Source organism: Saccopteryx bilineata, chromosome 3 (genome assembly GCF_036850765.1).
Source record: "Saccopteryx bilineata isolate mSacBil1 chromosome 3, mSacBil1_pri_phased_curated, whole genome shotgun sequence".
Taxonomy (NCBI): domain Eukaryota; kingdom Metazoa; phylum Chordata; class Mammalia; order Chiroptera; family Emballonuridae; genus Saccopteryx; species Saccopteryx bilineata.
The window spans coordinates 106,140,543-106,159,780 of record NC_089492.1 but is presented as its reverse complement, the minus strand read 5'-3'; the positions used below and the strand labels follow the sequence as shown (position 1 = coordinate 106,159,780).

The 19,238-nt window shown below is 36.6% G+C and overlaps 1 non-coding gene across 1 annotated transcript; it reads left to right on the top strand.

Moving 5' to 3' along the window:
- The first annotated feature begins 1,245 nt into the window (after positions 1–1,245).
- LOC136332685 (U6 spliceosomal RNA) lies at positions 1,246–1,352 on the top strand. The gene has a single exon (XR_010730850.1). It is a non-coding gene; the product is annotated as a U6 spliceosomal RNA (small nuclear RNA).
- The last annotated feature ends 17,886 nt before the right edge of the window (positions 1,353–19,238 follow it).

Sequence of the window (19,238 nt, the reverse complement as noted above, 5' to 3'; positions counted from 1 at the left end):
GATGGCACTAAAGCTTGCTTTCATTTTTATTATATTCTGTGGGTCTGAGTCTGTGTAAAAATTTGTAGCACTAGAAAATTAATCTTTATTTAGACATATGGTAGTACTATTTACAACATGTTCTGCAACATCAAGAAAATCATCTGAGACTTATCTAAACATTGTTTTTATAAGTCGAACAACCATAAACAGTATTTACATTATTCTGATTATGTAAATATTGTTTACTATAGAACCAAATAGAGGTCCATGATAACTGTTTTTTCTCTATGAGCTCAGTGCTTTAACCTCACTCCTACTCAAACTTAATAATATATAGAATCTCCTTTAACATACTCTATCAATTACGTAAAATCATGTCAGGCTTGAATTTGCTTTATATTGGGACAATTATTTTCTTCTATATTCGTATGGTATTTCTTGAAATAACTCATAGCCTTTCTATATTTCTTTGGGTAAGAAGAAACATAAGCCATTAATATATTTTACCTTATTGTTAAATCTTCTTTTTAAAGACAGACTTTTTAGCAATGACTGATTTCCTTTTCTATTGTGTTTAGTTGATATTTCCTGTTATTTGGACCTGAAGTTATTCTTGCTACTTCTTATGTCCTATGTCTTCCTGCTTTTTCATTTGGCTTCCTCATTTTTCTGGAGTTTATTATCAAGAAATTGCAGCAGAAAAGGTTCATTTGAAGTAAAAATAAAAGTTTTTATGCAAGTAAAACTTATTTTATTTTTTGTCAAAGCCTAATGATGAGATGATTGACTGAATAGAGTTCTTGATCAAAATTAAATTTCCCTCCAAACTTTTTTTTCCATAAAACTCACTTTATTATAAATAGTATGTTAATCCCAAACCTGAGATTCTCACTCTTTTCTCTTCTTTTGAAATAACAAACTTTTAACTTGTTCTTTCTTCCAGCACTCATTTCAGTGAAGTAAAAGTCTGAAGCCATTCTAATTTTTTCTTTGGTTGGCAATCTCATATTTTCTTCTTTGCTTTTTATCTTCTTTGAAAACTTTCAGGAACATTTCTTTTCCTGAGTATTTATAACATGTTCTCATTATTTCTTAGATATTAGTTTTTCTTATTTTAATCTTCTCAGTATTCAATAAGTCCTTTCACTTAAACACTGACATTTCTTTTTTATTTAGGATGATTTTCTTATTTTGTTTCTTTGGTAATTTCATATTTGCAGTTTCTATGATTATTTTGTGGAATTCTGATTGAAAGATACTTCACTGCTCATTTTGGCAGTACATACACTAAAGTTGGAATGATACAGAAAAGATTAGCATGGCCTCTGCACAAGAATGACACACAAATTTGTGAAGTGTTCCACACTTTTCTTTAAAACAAAGGCTATAGAAAGGAATAAAGAAGTTCACTATATAATGATAAAAGGAGCAATAAAACAGGAAGATGTAACCTTTATAAATATCTATGTGCCTAATATAGAAGTACCTGAATACATAAAGCAGACTTTGATGGACATAAAGAGCAAGATCAACAGCAATACTATAAGAGTAGGGGATTTTAACTTATTTTATTATTTTATTTATTCATTTATAGAAAGGAGAGAGAGGGAGAGGAGAGAGAGACAGAGAGAGAGAAGCGGGGAGGAGCTAGAAGCATCAACTCCCATATGTGCCATGACCAGGCAAGCCCAGGGTTTCGAACCGGCGACCTCAGCATTTCCAGGTCGACGCTTTATCCACTGCACCACCACAGGTCAGGAAGAGTAGGGGATTTTAATAGTCCACTAACATCAATGGATAGATCCTCAAGAGCAAAAATTAACAAAGAAACAGCAGCCTTAAAGGACACACTAGATCAACTGGATTTAATAGGTATATTCAGAACCTTTCACCCTAAAGCAGCAGAATATACATTCTTTTCAAGTGCTCATAGTACATTCTCTAGAATAGACCACATGATAGGACACAAATGAGTCTCAATAAATTTAAGAAGATTAAAATCATATTAAGTATCTTCTCTGATCACAATGGCATCAGAGAACTAGAAATCAACTACAATAAAAGAAATAAAAAACATTGAAACATTTGAAAACTAAATAGCATATTATTAAATAATGAATGGGTTAACAATGAGATCAAAGAAGAAATACAAAATTTCCTTGAAACAAATGAAAATGAACATACAACAACTCAAAATTTATGGAACACAACAATGGCAGTCCTGAGAGGGAAGTTCATAGCATTACAGGCAAGAAAAAGCTAGAAAAAGGAAGCTAGAAAAAGCTCAGATAAACAACTTAACCCTTCACCTAAAAGAACTAGAAAAAGAACAGCAAGTAAAGCCCAGAGGAAGTAGAAGGAAGAAAATAATAAAGATCAGAGTGAAAATAAATGACATAAAGGCTAAAAAAACAATACAGAAGATCAATGAAACCAAAAGCTGGTTCTCTGAAAAAAGTAAACAAGATTGATGAACCTTTAACCAAACTCACCAAGAAAAAAAGATGGAGGACTCAAATAAATAAAATTAGAAATAAGAGTGAAGTAACAACTGATACAGCAGAAATACAAAGGACTATAAGAAAATACTATAAAGAACTAAGTCAAAAAATTAGACAACCTAGGTGAAAGGAACAAATTCCCTGAAACATATAATCTTTCAAAAGCCAATCTGGAAGAAACAGAAAACTTAAACAGAGCAATTACAGCAAATGGGATCGAAACAATTATCAAAACACTCCCAACAAACAAAAGCCCTGGGCCAGATGGCTTCACAGGCAAATTCTACCAAATATTCAAAGAAGAACTAACTTCTATCTTTCTCAAGCTATTTCAAAAAATTCAAGAGGAGGGAAGACTTCTAATCTCTTCTTATAAAGTGATTATAATCCTTATTCCAAAACCAGGCAACAACAATAGAAAGAAAGAAAATTATAGGCCAATATCCATGATGAATTTAGATGCTAAAATTCTCAATAAAATATTAGCAAACCGGATCCAGCAATACATGAAAAAAAAATCATACATCATGATCAAGTGGGATTTATTCTGGGGATACAAGGCTGGTACAATATTTGCAAATCAATCAATGTGATTTATCATATAAACAAAAGGAATATGAAAAATCACATGATAATATCAATAGATGCAGAAAAAGCATTTCATAAAATCCAGCACCCATTTATGATTAAATCTCTCAGCAAAGTGGGAACACCGGGAACATACCTCAACATGATAAAGGCCATCTATGACAAACCCACAGCCAACATCATCCTAAATAGGCAAAAATTAAAAGCAATCCCCTTAAGACCTGAAACAAGGCAGGGATGCCCCCTTCCCCATTCTTATTCAACAAAGTTCTGGAAGTCCTAGCCACAGGAATCAGACAAGAAGAAGAAATGAAAGGCATCCAAATTGGAAAAGATGATGTAAAACTATCATTATTTGCTGATGATATGATACTAAATATAGAAAACCCTAGAGTCTCAGTCAAAAAACTACTGGACTTGATAAATGAATTCAGCAAGGTGGCAGGATATAAAAGTAATATTCAGAAATCAGAGGCATTTTTATACACCAACAATGAACTGTCTGAAAGAGAAATTAGGAAAACAATCTCCTTCACTATTGCAACAAAAATAATAAAGTACCTAGGAGTAAATTTAACCAACAAAGTTAAAGACTTGTACTTGGAAAATTATAAAACATTGATAAAAGAAATCAAGGAAGATACAAACAAGTAGAAGCATATAAAGTGTTCATGTTTAGGAAGAATAAACATCATTAAAATTTCTATATTACCTAAAGCAATTTATGAATTCAGGCAATTCCTATTAAAATACCAATATCATACTTCCAAGATATAGAACAAATATTCCAAAAATTCATATGGAACCAAAAAAAAAAAAAAAAAAAAAAGAACATGAGTAGCCTCAGCAATCTAGAAAATAAAAAATAAAGTGGGTTATATCACACTTCCTGATATCAAGTGATACTACAAGGCCATTGTCCTTTAAACAGCTTGGTACTACTGGCCTTACAACAGGCATGTAGATCAACAGAACAGAACAGAGAACCCAGAAATAAAACCCGCACCTTTATGGACAATTGATATTTGACCAAGGAGGTAAGAGCATACAAAGGAGTAAAGGCAATCTCTTTAACAAATGATGTTGGGAAAATTGGACATCTACCTGCAAAAAAATGAAACTAGACCACCAACTTACACCATTCACAAAAATAAACTCAAAATGGATAAAAGACTTAAATGTAAGTTGTAAAACCATAAGCATTTTGGAAGAAAACATAGGCAGTAAGCTCTCTGACATCTCTTGCAACAATATATTTACTGATTTATCTCCACAGGCAAGTGAAATAAAGGACAGAATGGACAAATGGGACTATATCAAACTAAAAAGCTTTTGCATACTAAAGACAATATGAACAAAATAAAGAGACAAACCACACAATGGGAGAACATATTCGACAATACGTCTGATAAGGGTTTAGTAACTAAAATTTATAAAAACCTTGTAAAACTCAACCCCAGGAAGATAAGTCCAATCAAAAAAATGGGCAGAAAAAAAGGAATAGACACTTCTCTAAAAAGGACATACAGATGGCCAATAGGCAGATGAAAAAATGTTCAACATCACTATTAGAGAAATGCAAATTAAAACTACAATAAGATACCACCTCACACCACTCAGAATGGTGCTCAGTAACAAAACAACACATAATAAGTAAGTGCTGGTGAAGGTGTGGAGAAAAGGGAACCCTCCTGCACTGCTGGTGGAAATGCAGACTGGTGCAGCCACTGTGAAAAATAGTATGAAGATTCTTCAAAAAATTAATAATGGAACTGCCTTTTGACCCAGCCATCCCACTTTTAGGAATATATTTTAAGAATACCAAGTCACTGATTCAAAGGAAGAAATGCACCCCAATGTTTATTGCAGCATTGTTTACAATAGCCAAGATCTGGAAACAGCCCAAGTGTCTGTCAGTGGACAAGTAAATTAAAAAGCAGTGGTACATATACACAATGGAATAAATACTATATGGCTGTGAAAAATAAGAAAATCTTACCTTTTGTGACAACATGGATGGAACTGGAAACTATTATGCTAGGTGAAATAAGCCAAGCAGAGAAAGAAAAATATCATATGACCTCACTCATATGAGGAATTTAATGAACATTGTGAACTGAGGAGCTGAATAGAGACAGAGGCGGGATCAAAGGGACCACAGGGAAAGCAAACAGAGGGAATGGGGATGAGAGGACGGGATCAGAGAAGGGAAAGAGATTGGTGAAATTATATATAGATAACACAGCTTTATAGAGAGCAGAAAAGCAAATCCTGTAGGGAAGGGGGAGGGTGTGGGTGGGAGGGAGGCAAGGGGAAGGTTGAGGGGAAGATGGGGGTGGGGGGATATACTCAGTGGGACACTCAAATCTCTGTAAACATAATAAATAAATTAATTAATTTTAAAAAAGAAACTTGATGTTCTAAATTGATTCTCTGTCTCTCACCTTTATACATTTTTTTTTGGGGGGGGGAATTTTTACAATATTAAGATATACCTTTATTCTTATATTTCCCATTCTATGCTCTTTGAGAACATATCTTAGATACAATTTCCCCAAATGTTAACAATTTTTGTCATTATCTTTCATTTCTTTTTCTGAATTGAATTTCAGCAACCATAATTTTGAGCCCTTTGTTGTTTTAGATTATAGTTTTTTATACTAACCATACTTTTCTTAAAGATATCAAATGTTCTCAAATGTCTCTGACAATACTAATTGAAGGGAATCTTATTTGAGTTTTGTTTTTAAATTTGTTTTTGTCTGGTATATCTGTTCCCTTTTGAGTTTATATTTTTAGTTCATTTAATATTTTATTTGACACTCTGTCCTCAGATATTTGTGTTCTTTGGTTATCTGTTTTAAAAAAAGTAAAAAGAAGGCTGACTTGGAGCTGTGTATACTTCTCTGTGAGCAGAAAACCAACATGCATAAGGTCATTCTCCCACTTCATACTCAAAGCTGAAATGGAAAGGCTTTCTTATTGAGCATAGACAGCCACATAGATGGAATAGAAGTCCCAGGATATTTTTTATTTGAGAAGAAGTATTTATTTTCCCCCAGGTGTAAATACATCCTTAACTGCTTCCCTTACTGACTAGAGAGATCCTTAGCAGGTGTTAAGATTGGACGGAAGATCGGGGTAAGTCTTCATATTAACCTTCCATTGATGCCTCTCCTTTCAACTCTGCTTCTTACACTGGATCTCTGTTGGACATGTGCTCTCTGAGTCCAGGCATAACTGGGGTCTGGGACTAGAGGAGAAGTTAGCTTTCTTATCTGCTCTATGAATAATCTAGGCTACAGATTCTTTTTTATTTTTTTTAAGCTATAAATTCTGTTGGTCTGTTTCATCATTCCACAGATTTTCTTTCAATTTCCATGTTTGAGATATTTGTTAAAATCTCTCATCTACTAATATTCATTGTTCTTTCATTATTGTTACTGCTTTTATTATTTCAGCATGATAATTTCTTATGGATTTACTGTTATTTTGGTTCTTGAGAGGAAGAAAGATCAACATGGACTCCATCCATCATCTTTTTATTTTTTTGAGTGAAAGGCAAGGGAGGCAGAGAGACAGACTCTCGCATGTGCTCTGACCAGGATCTACCAGGCAAGCCCCCTACCAGGTGATTCTCTGTCCATCTGGGGCCACTGCTCTGTTGCTTGGCAGCCTAGCTATTTTCGCACCTGAGATGAGGCCACGGTGCCATCCTCAGAGCCTGGGTCCAACTTGCTTAGACCATTTAGCCATCCATTTGAGCCATGGCTGTGGAAGAGTGAGGGGGTCAAGGATGGAGAAACAGGTGGACGCTTCTCTTATGTGCCCTGACCAGGAATCAAATCAGGACATCCACATTCTGGGCTGCAGGGCTGACGCTCTACTGCTGAGCTGACCATCCAGGGCCTTCTTCAGCCATCATAAAGCTGAACTTCATCTATCCTAATAAAGTAACACAAAAGGTATGGAAATTTTATTTTTTATTTTATTTTATTTGTAAGAGAAAGACAGACAAGAAGGGAGAGAGATGAGAAACATCAACTCACAGTTGTGACACTTTTAGTCATTCTTTATTTGCTTTTTCATACGTGCCTTGATGGAGGTGGAGTGGGGAAGACTCTAGCAACAGCCAGTGATGTTGAGCTTCAATCCAGCAACCTTTGGGCTCAGGCCAGCAACCATAGTATCATGTCTATGATCCCATGATCAAACCAGTGACCCTGTACTCCAGCTTCTGAGTCCACGCTCGAGCCAGATGAGCCTGTGCTCAAGGTGACAACTTCAGGTTTCAAACCTGGGTCCTCAGCATCCCAGACTGACATTCTATCCACTGCCATTGCCTGATCAACCTAGTTATGGAAATATTATTAGCTACTAACTAAAGTGATTAGTCAATGAGTCAATAATTGTTCCATAAAAAATAGACATAAATTATAAAAAAGAATAGGCAAAACTACATGTTTTTTCCAACAAACAATTAAAATTCTAGTCAGTACCTAGTCAACATAACCTTTCTGTATCTCCTGGACTATGAAAAAAAATTCCTCTGTGAAGGAATTGTTTCAGGTGGTGCTTCTTCCTGTACTATAGTACAATATGTAACATTTTCACCCTAATCATAAATTATATTCATTTTTTATACCCATAATAGCTATGTATTAATTTTATTACCTTAATATTCTATTAAAACTCTGTGAATCTTTATTAATGTCAAAATATGGTCCTTTCTACTTAGCATGTCACTAATTTTAAGGGGAAATTGATATACAGTTTTACAGGATAGTAAAAAGTATTATGCTATTTTGTAGGTTGGCTTGCATGTACAATTTCAATTACAGTGGTTTCTGAGAGGCCAATAATCTGTAATCTAGCAGAGATTGCAGTGTGGGAGCCTTTGACAGACTCTGTTTCTTTTACTTTTGAGTGTACTTGTCTACTTGATAAAAAAAAAAGAAGAAAGAAAAGAAAAAAAAAAAGACATTACCTTCTTGTTTCTTAAATTCAAATGCACTGATAATGCTGTTTGATTTTTCTCCCCTCTGGTGATGGGAGTCGTCAGGCTGGGTCTGAAGAAAAGAAAATGTGCCAAAAAGTAAATAGATTTTATTGTTTTAAAGCCTCAGACACCAGCTATCTTTTCAATATGATCATAAGCAAATCTTCTTAGGACTGCCAATTCAGTGCAAGCTTATGTTTGGTGGCAAGACAGTGTGTTTAGAGACAAATGTGTACCTGAAATTGGTCTGTAGTCTGGGTAGCGATGAGGTTGGTGGATATACGCTCTATTACTATTCCTTCCTTCCTTCCTTTCTGCTTGCTTTCCTGCCTTCTTTCCTTTCTTCGTTCCTTTTCTCTCTCTCTCTTTTTTATTTTATGATGGGACAGTCATCTAAGAACAAAACCAAACATGGCCTGTGTCTAATGCAATGCTCAAAGATGGATGTGGTAAAAGGTTTGGTGATGAGCTCTTTATCCCTTTAACATCCTTCTTGACTTCTCTACCTTTTCATTACTATGTTAACTAATGGGCTGTAGCTCTTTTTTCAGTACCATTCCAGAGAAGAGAAGAGGAGAAAAGAGGTAGATAAAATTGGCTATAAATTCTTTGAGACTAGTAAAAATTGAGTATTATTTGAGTCTTAAAAAAAATTTCTATAGGATTTTAGCATTTTCCCTTCTCTCTCTCTCTCTCTTTATTATTAAACCACAGAAGACAATTCTAGTAATTAATAAAAAGTCACCCTCAAAACCTCTTTGCAAAGTTAGATCAGAATAAAAAGAAGCTGCTTTAAAATGAGATTAAAAAGAAATCTTTAGGAGATAAGAAAATGTAAAAGTTAATGGGAATTATCTTCAAATACCAGATATCTACACCATTTTATCTTTACCATCATCGCTTTGAAATGATTTACCTCCTACTCAGATCAGGAGTGTTTGGGGGATATCTTTATAAATATATATTTTTGTTTAAAAAATTTATATTATAATATATTACTTTATTGATTTGCATATATATAATATGCATGTACAGTTTTATATATAATGTTTTTGTCTGTACCTAGTAGGATGGTAAAAAAAAAAAAGTGTTAGTTTAAACTGTTAGGCATATATAAAGACTATGATAATGCAGGGGGGAAAAGCTATTACTAATACTAAATAAGAACTCTCTATCATGCCAAGGAACCCAGCAAAGAGAAGATGGGTGAAAGGCCCCATAAAAAAATGGAAAAATGGAACCCCCACAATTGATACTGAATTTGCTACCAGAGTCCTATAGTCTGAGTGCCTGGGATTATATTTTCCATTCTAGTTTTCTTCAATGAAAAGTCTTATGAGTTATTTTCACCTCTTAATACTGAGAGGAGTACACTTACCAACTTATTTACCTAGAAGCTCAGTAAATTCTTGATTTAAAGATCACTGATGGGAGTGGGAAGGAACTAATTTTTGTCAATCATCAAACTCAAGAAACCAAACAAACATCTTGGGAAAAATTATTTGCTCTTACTCCTTATAAAGCTAGTGGCCAAGGCCACCACCACAGCAGCCGCCTGGCCCATGCAGGTTCGTATTGGATTCGGACAGCCGGTAAAGAAACAACGGAGCCAATAACTGATGGGCCATTATATTTAATTCTAGCTTGCACCCGGCGGGCAAGTAAAAACACACACTGGGCTCCAAAACCCACTCACATTCAGTGCTCACAAATACTGACTTATCCGAGTTTCCTAGAATCAAAGGTTTCTAGCTCACCAGACTTATTCACCTCTGTTCCCCATCTCCTTCCTTCTCCCTGCATAAACTCTACACAAACTGACTTCTTACTCAAGACTCTGCCATCTTGGCTATTTCTCCTGGCCACATGGCCTCTTTCTGCTCTCTGCTCTGCTCTCTCGTGCTAATCTCTGGAACCAAGAGCGCAAGCTCTCATTCTGCCCCCATTTTATAGTGTAGATTCAAAACCTTTAATCCAATATATAAAATAGGGAAGTCTCTAATACAGTCACTTCTCTGAGGTATGATTGGATTGTACCACCCCACATCAAAAAGGGTGGGAAAGGCTTAATCCCAAAACCAAGCCCCAGGCTACAACGATTCTGCCTCCCCACAGCCAGCCCCCAACACACATTAATATCACCTGGGCAACAGCCTCCACGTGGGCAGTGCCATCTTTAACAAAGTGAGCATAATACATTTTATCTGCCCAACACTCCTTCTTCCTGTGTCTATTATTATTATTATTATTATTATTATTATTATCCATATATCCAGAGAAGTAGAGAGGAAGAAGAAAAAACATGCATTTTCAGTAGTCACTATCCATCATCTTTGTTCTCTGTTCATTTTGGTATAATATTAGGAAAACATTTCCTGGTGTGAAAACATATCCAGGAAACTTGAATTAGGTCTCTATGATTCAAATCCAGACAAGAACAGAAGTATACCTATAGAATTTACATATCAAGATTAAAAACAACAACAACATTCAAATTCTTCTGTTTGACACTACACATTTTTCATTGAAGGTCTGAAGCAAGAACCAGCACACTTTTCACAGAAGCTCATGATTACCTGCTGTTTGTTACAGGTGGTACCCATACCCCTAAGTCATTTCAATGGGAAGTAATTTCACAAATCCCTATAGAAATATAAAAATATTTTTAATTTAGACTTATGAGGTCCATTTTTGCATGCATTGACATTCTATGCTTCAATATTAAAAATGTTTTTTTCTGTTCTTTTTATTTTTCTTCTGTAAGTAGAGTTCAAGAGAAAATCACTCTTCTTCCTGACCATTTACTTCATTTCTATAGCTCTTCTGCTCATCACTCTTTTTTACCTTTTGGGTAATTTTTGTTTTTAGGTCAGTGACTCTCACCTCTTGCTTTTTGCTAAAAATATTAGAGTAGTTCAATGTTTCTATTAGCTGTGAAACGAATCATTTTTTATGTTTCACCCAAGTTTCTGCTTATCTTAGCTCTATAAAGCCTTATAGCCATGGGAAAACCTCTTCTGCACAAAATCTTTCCCAAAGATCTTTTATTAGAAAATTCTCTTCTGACTTTCTCTATAAGTCTCTGTTGTATTTTTGTGGTTTTTAAATTATGCATGTTGGCTATAAAGTTCCTCCCATCTTTGCTTTGTGTGACATGAGATTAATTACCAGACTTTGAAGATAAGCAGGAAAACGAGGAACAGTTTAGTGAAATTCTAACTAAGAAACTGGAATGACACATTAACAATATACATGTTCTGGATACCCAATATCCTGTCTCTTCTTTTTCCTTACCAGTAATACTCTAATTTTGTAATGTGGCAATTTATCTATTAAAAAATAAATTTTATTTTATTTTTTATTTTTTATTTTTTTTACATTTCTTTTGAAGGCTGATGAACAGGAGACACCAAATCTTTTTTGCCTGCAAAATACTACCTTCTTTATTAGATCCAGCTAATAACACTGTTTTGTCTTTTTCCAGATAGCTCCAGATATATGGAAAAGATTTATATAGGTGAATGGGGATCCTCAAACCCCTCAGCGAGATCTTCTGAGTATGGCTTTTAAGATACCTAGAGGCAGAAAAAGCCCAATAGAGATCAGGGGAACTACCAGCTTTTAGGATATGCCCTTAAAGGCTCCAACACCCCAAAGGGGTCTCCTAGGATGCTGTCTGGGTCCTGCTTCAATAGTGGAAAGGAAGGTCATTGAGCTAAAGCCTGCCAGGCTTACATGCCTCTACTGTGAGGAAACAGGGACACTGGAAGGTAGGCTTCCCCCTCACTCCTCAAAGGGAGGGTTCAGTCTCTTCCAGCCCTGCTCCAGCCACCTATGACCTAACCTTGCCCAGAAAGCTGGGGTTTGCCACTGAAGGCTGAAGGTGCCCAGGGCCGTCGGCCCCATCTATGACACTGTGGACAAGCCCAGGGTATTTTTTCCAAGAAGCAGGTAAACTGATCTCATTTGCACAAGGGCCACTTAACTATGTTTTGCCTGAATAGTCAGGTTTTTTATTCTTCCCTCGAAGATCTCTGTTGTGGGTGTTGATAGCCGTATGTTCTGCTGCTTTTCTTAATATATAGTGTTTCCTTTATCCCTCCTATCTCAATGCCCCACTCATATTTCAGGCTGGGACCTACTCCTAATTTAGAGCTCTCTTTCCCCCTTTTGCCAACTTCTATTATGAATCTACCTTTGCCACCCAGCTTAGTGTATCCCAAGGTTCTCTTTACCATGCCACAATCCCAGAGCTCCAGGGAAAAGCTACCTGGTCTCACCTCTCCAGGCAGAGGAGAACAGAAGCTCCATATCCACGCATGCTGCAAATGGCTTCTCCAGTCTACCTGAATCATTACCAGCTAGAAGCAGCGGTCACTGGGACTTGGACATGAGCTGCAAAGTATAGAATGGTGACAACAATTCCAGTGCCATGTGGACTTTTCCTGGATGTGGACTTTTCCTGGACTCCTGCTCCCTGTGACAGATCCTACAGACTGAACTGTGGTTGGGTTGCATTTTTCAGGGATTTGACATGGTGATGGGACCAACTTGGACTTGGTGAACATGTTAAGGACACTACTCTTTTATGGATTCTTGCTGTATTGGCCAAGAGTTTGCTTAAAGTCTTTTAATTACTGTAAAAAAAAATAGAAGGCTGGATAAAGAAGATGGGGCACATATACACCATGGTATACTTGTCAGCTAGAAGAAATGATGACATCGGTTCACTTAGAGCAGATTGGTGGAATCTTGATAACATTATGCGGAGTGAAATAAGCGAATCAGAAAAAAACAAGAACTGCAGGATTCCATACATTGGTGGGACATAAAAGTGAGACTAAGAGACATGGACAGGAGTGTGGTGTTACGGGGGGTGGGGAGAGGGAAGGAGGGAGGAGGGGAGGGGGAGGGGTACAAAGAAAACTGGATAGAGGGTGATGGAGGATGATCTCTCTTTGGGTGATGGGTATGCAACAGAACTAAATGACAAAATAACCTGGAAATGTTTTCTTTGAATATATGTACCCTGATTTATTGATGTCAACCCATTTAAATAAAAATTTATTTATAAAAAAAATAAAAATAAAAATAAATAAATTTTACATTGATTTTTTTTTCACTTTGTTGATCTGTCATATAACTAGGAATTTCCATGTGACCAGTCTAAATCATTAGATGTAAGTGGAAGTCTGCTGGATCAAGTTTCCAGTATAGATTTTTACAACAGAGAAATTTAGCCCTCTCTTTGCTCTTGCTTTTCCTCTTCCTCACAGGAATAAAGATGCAATGCTCTGAGATTTAGCATCCATCTTGTGATCATGAAGATGAAATCCACACATAACAGATGCCAGAGTAGAAAAATATAAGGAGCAGCTACACCAGATCTGGAGTGCTTATCTCTGGATTTGTTATAGAAGAACAGCTAGAACCCTTGTTTCTTTAAGCCATTATAAGTAGAGGCTTTTTAAAAATTGCTTAAAACATATTTATTACTAGTATAAGAAGTAGAATAAGTAACAGCAAGTCAACTGACATAACAAGAATCCTGCCTGAGTTCACAGGGTTTGCTGTTGTATAAGGTATCCAGTTTTCTATGAGGCATATAACTCCCTAAGTTGAAACAACATTTCTGAACTTGTCAAAGCAATCTCCCTTTCCCTCCAAGGCACTCTTTCTAAATAGTTTAGCTGAGAATTAAAACATATTTTCATCATGACTTACAGAGTTGCCAAGCTCACCTTTCAGTGTATGATGACTCACTGCAGAGCCTGATAATGTGGCAATCATATATCTGAGTAGCCTTCTGGGTAGAGCAGAGGACATCTAAAAGAATGTAGAAACTTCTCACAAAAAGAGTTTTTATTTTTAAGAGCAACAGATGCTCTAAATGTAATTTCTTCTTTTCAATTAATAGCAAATTACGCTGGCCATTATATCTAAGAACTGACATTTTTCCTTAGTTTGACACCTTTCTTCTTCTTTAAATGATAATATATTGCTCACAAAAATTAAGTGATATTTCAAAATGAATATGCAGTAATAGAAAAAGAAGCATTTGATATTTTTTATTAAACAAGAACATCAGAAAAGCAAATGACAAGTCAAAGAAAGTTGTTCAATTATGCAGATGAGATGCAAACCCAACTTTTATTTCATTGGTGAAAATGCACTATACAAAGGGCTGAAAGTACTGGAGTATCTGCACGTTCTCTGATTCCCTAAATATTCGGTTATTTTTCTTCATTGGGAAAAGGTTTCTTCCCACCAACTAACTCTCCTTCCCACAAAAGAAATTCAAGGTCATTTACACATTATCTCATTGAGCACATTAACCTACCAAAGTTCTCCCAAGTTATCTTAAACCAAGAATTTCTACCAGCTTGTTGTCCTGAAGCAAAAGTAAATCTTTTCTTTCAAATTCCCATGAAATGTCAACAATGTGCCTGTGTTATCTATACTAATTTTTTCACCTTTAGGAAAAAAAATGGATCCAGTCTCCATCTCAATAGAGAATAACCAGTTTCATTCATATAAAATATGTACTGTCTTTAACAGGACATGAGTCTTAGGGATCACCAAGTGAGTCTCTTTGCAATATAAATCAAGAGCCACTTTAAGAAGTTGAATGAGCTACAGAATTCTCATAAAACAATAGTTTCATCAAACATGGTAGTGGGGGTAATTCAAACCTTGTTTTTGTCATACACTTAAAAATATATATAAAGCTTAACAATTATTGAATTGCATAAGGTAATGTGAGGTAGAGTTTGACTAAAGTTTACCTTGAATTCATTAGCGCTTCTTCAAAGTAAAAATGAAGTGTTTAAATAAAACTAAGGGTAACAATAAAATAAGACATTTTCAAGTACTGTAATGCATTAGAGAAATAGCTATGTACAAATCTTTTCTTATCTAGTCATTAAAACAAGTGAACCGGCCCTGGCCGATTGGCTCAGTGGTAGAGCGTCGGCCGGGTGTGCAGAAGTCCTGGGTTCGATTCCCGGCCAGGGCACACAGGAGAAGCGCCCATCTGCTTCTCCACCCCTCCCCCTCTCCTTCCTCTCTGTCTCTTTCTTCCCCTCCCACAGCAAGGCTCCATTGGAGCAAAGATGGCCCGGGCACTGGGGATGGCTCCTTGGCCTCTGCTTCAGGTGCTAGAGTGGCTCTGGTCACAACAGAGCATCGCCCCCTGGTGGGCAGAGCATTGCCCCCTGGTGGGCGTGCCAGGTGCATCCCGGTCAGGCGCATACGGGAGTCTGTCTGACTGTCTCTCCCCGTTTCCAGCTTCAGAAAAAAATACAAAAAAGAAAACAACAACAACAAAAAAACAACAACAAAAAAACAAGTGAACCAAGGATTTGGTTAGGAAAAGATTTATTCTATTTCATTTATATCCTTGAAATTAATGAATGTCATTGTACATCACTGTTTACCTACCCTTTCCTTAGCTTAGTTAATACTATTCTAGTAGTTTAATTAAATTATTTACAGTTTGAGAGAGCAACAAGATGGTGATGGAGTAAGTGGATGTACCAACTTCCACCTCCCAGAAACAAAGTGGATTACAACTTAATTTTAAGAACCATCATCTGGAAAAACCAACTTTGGACTAAACTAAGAAGACTCTTTACCCAAGGAACACTGAAAAAGCCACACTGAGACTGGTAGGAAAAGCAAAAACACAGAGAGGGCTGCTCACCTCCTCGAAGCAAACGGCAGCCCAGAGAAACTTGCATGGCGGGAAGTGAGTTTAGTGGAGAGGGGAGGATCCTGGGCCCAAGAAACAAAGCCCCAGCCTGAAGCCCCAGAGCCTAGAAGAGGTGTATGGACAGTATTTAGCTGTGAAGCAAGCCAGAATACTGTTTGTGAGAAAGAGACAGATTTCTCAGACCCAGGATTCTTCTTAAAGGGACTGCTCAGAAAACCTTTTTCACAACCACTCACCCAGGACTCAGGGTGACTGGGAGAGTTGAGAGGACCAAGTAGCAGGAAGAGAGTGTAATCTAGGAGGCACAGGGAGAAACACTATGTGGGACAGCCACCCTAATCCCTGGGCTGAGTCACACCCAAAATCTAAAGTAAATATTTCCCCTGGAACAAGCAATACCAGCAAAGGGAAGCAGGATACCACTCAAACAAGCTCTCCCACAGCACTCAGAGCAGAGTTGCTTAAAAGGAGGGAGCCTTCAGGAATACAGTATTGTGTGCTAAGGTCTGAGCTGCATCACTCCCACCCACATAGCTGAGGGCTTGCAGGCGGGCAGGTGGCAGTTGGATGCAGAAGCAAAGTTCTGTAAACAGGGGTGGAAGACAGGCTGGCCACAAATGGGGCCCGGCATAAGCTCAGTCTCTACCAGTGAGGGCAGAATGGGTGCACAAAAGCAGTCTGACCTGGCTGAGGGTAGGGTGAGCAAGAGCAGTCCTGTCTGAAGTCCCGCCTGCAGGGGAAAGGCAAAAGTGGAGGAACCGCAGAGACCAGTGGTCGAGCACGGGTGCAGCCCCAACCCTGGAGCTAGGACTTGAGACCCAGAGCGGGACCACTGCCCCACCCAAGGGGGTGGGGTGAAGGCTGAGGCTGCCAAGGCTTGTAGACCCAGCACATAAACACAGCCCCAGCCATGGAGGAGAGGCAGAAACCACAGCGACTGCTGCAGTTGGCCAGCAGTGGCAATGCCCATACCTGAATGCCCAGGGTAGCAGCAAGGGGGTGGTGGGCCTGCATAACAGTCCACACTTAAGGAACACAGAACTAACACCCATTGGACTCCAGTGGCCACACCCTTCTTATAAACAGACAAAATGAAAAGGCAGAGAAATGTAACCCAAATGAATCAAGAGAAATCCCCAGAAAGGGACTTAAATGAGTCAGATATAACCAAATTACAGGATGCAGAGTTTAAAATAAAGATTGATAGGATGCTCAAAGATCTTAGAACAATAGATGGACATAACAAACACATAAAGAGATAGCAAGTATTTAAAAGGACATTGAAATAATAAAAAGAATCAGTCAGAAAAAACAAATACAGTATCAGAAATGAAGGCCACAATGGAAGAAATTAGAAGCAGCATGAATGAAGCTGAGGATCTTATCAGCAAGTTAGAGGACAAGATAAATAAAGGCACGGAAGCAAAGCAGCAAAAAGAAGAGACTCAAAAAATCTGAGGAAACTCTAAGAGAGCTCTGTGACAACATGAAGAGAAATAACATCCACATCATAGGAGTTCCTGAAGAAGAAGAGAAAGAACAAGGGATAGAGATTTTGTTCAATAAAATCATAGCTGAAAACATTCCTAAATTGATGCAGGAAAAAGTCACACAAGTTCAAGAAGCACAGAGAATCCCATTAAAGAGAAACCCAAAGAAATCTACACCAAGACACATCATAATTAAAATACAAAAGCAAAGAGATAAAGAGAAAATATTAAAAGCTGCTAGAAAAAAAGGCTATCACCTACAAAAGAGCCCCCATAAGGATATCATCCAACTTCTCAACAGAAGCACTTGAGGCTAGAAGGGAATGGCAAGAAATATTCAAAGTAATGCAGAACAAGAGCCTACAACCAAGACTACTTTATATAGCAAAGTTATCATTTAAAATTGAAGGAGAAATAAAAAACTTCCCAGACAAAAAAAAACTCAAGAAATTTATTACAACCAAACCAATGCTGCAAGAAATGTTAAGGGGCCTATTATAAACAGATCAAAGAGGAAAAATAATATAGCAAAAGAGGAATACAGCTTTAAAGAATAAAATGGCAATAAACAACTACATATCATAATAACCTTAAATGTAAATGGTTACATGATCCAATCAAAAGACTAGGGTAGCTGTGTGGATAAGAAAACAGGACCCATTCATATGCTGTCTACAAGAGACATACCTCAAAGCAAAAGATGCACATAGACTGAAGGTAAAAGGATTGAAAAAATAATTCATGAAAATGGAAATGAAGAAAAAGCTGTGTAGCAATACTTATATCAGACAAAATGGACTTTAAAACAAAGGCTATATTAAAAGATAAAGAAGGCCACTACATAATGATAAACGGAGCAATCCAACAGGAAGATATAACCATTATAAATATCTACGCACCTAATATAGAAGCACCTAACTATATAAAGCAGACTTTGATGGATATAAAAGGTAAGATCAACAGCAATACTATAATAGTAGGAGATTTCAACACCACACTAACATCACTAGATAGATCCTCAAGAAAAAAAAAATTACCAAGATACAGCAGACTTAAAGGACACACTAGATCAACTGGATTTAATAAATATCTTCAGAATCTTTTACCCTAAGGCAGCAGACTATACATTCTTTTCAAATGCTCATAGTACATTCTCTAGGATAGACCACATGTTAGGGCACAAAAGCAGTCTCAACAAATTTAAGAAGATTGAAATAATATCAAGCATTTTCTCTGATCACAATGGCATAAAACTAAAAATCAACCAAAACAAAAAAACTGAAAAATACTCAAACATATGGAAACTAAACAGCATGATTTAAATAACAAGTGGGTTAAAAATTAGATCAAAGAATAAATAAAAAAAATCCTAGAAACAAATATAATGAGCATACAACAACTCAAAATTTATGGGACACAGCAAAAGTAGTACTGAGAGAGAAGTTCATAGCATTACAGGTATATCTTAAGAAGCTAGAAAAAGCTCAAATAAACAACTTAACCCTGCATCAAAAAGAACTAGAAAAAAAAAAACAGCAAGCAAAGCACAGAGGTAGTAGAAGGAAGAAAATAATAAAGATAAGAGCAGAAATAAATGACACAGAGCTAAAGATACAATAAAGAGGATCAAAGAAACCAAGAGCTGGTTCTTTGAAAAGATAAACAAGATCAATGAATCTTTAACCAGACACACTAAGAAAAAAGAGAGAGGACTTAAATAAATAAAATTATAAATGAGAGTAGAGAAATCAGAAGTGACACAACAGAAATACAAAGGATTGTAAGAAAATACTATGAAGAAGTGTATGCCAAAAAATTAGACAACCTAGATGAAATGGACAAATTCCCTGAAACATATAATCTTTGAAAAATCAATCTGGAAGAATCAAAAAACCTAAACAGACTGATTACAACAAATGAGATAGAAACAGTTACCAAACACTCCAAACAAACCAAAGCCCTGGGCC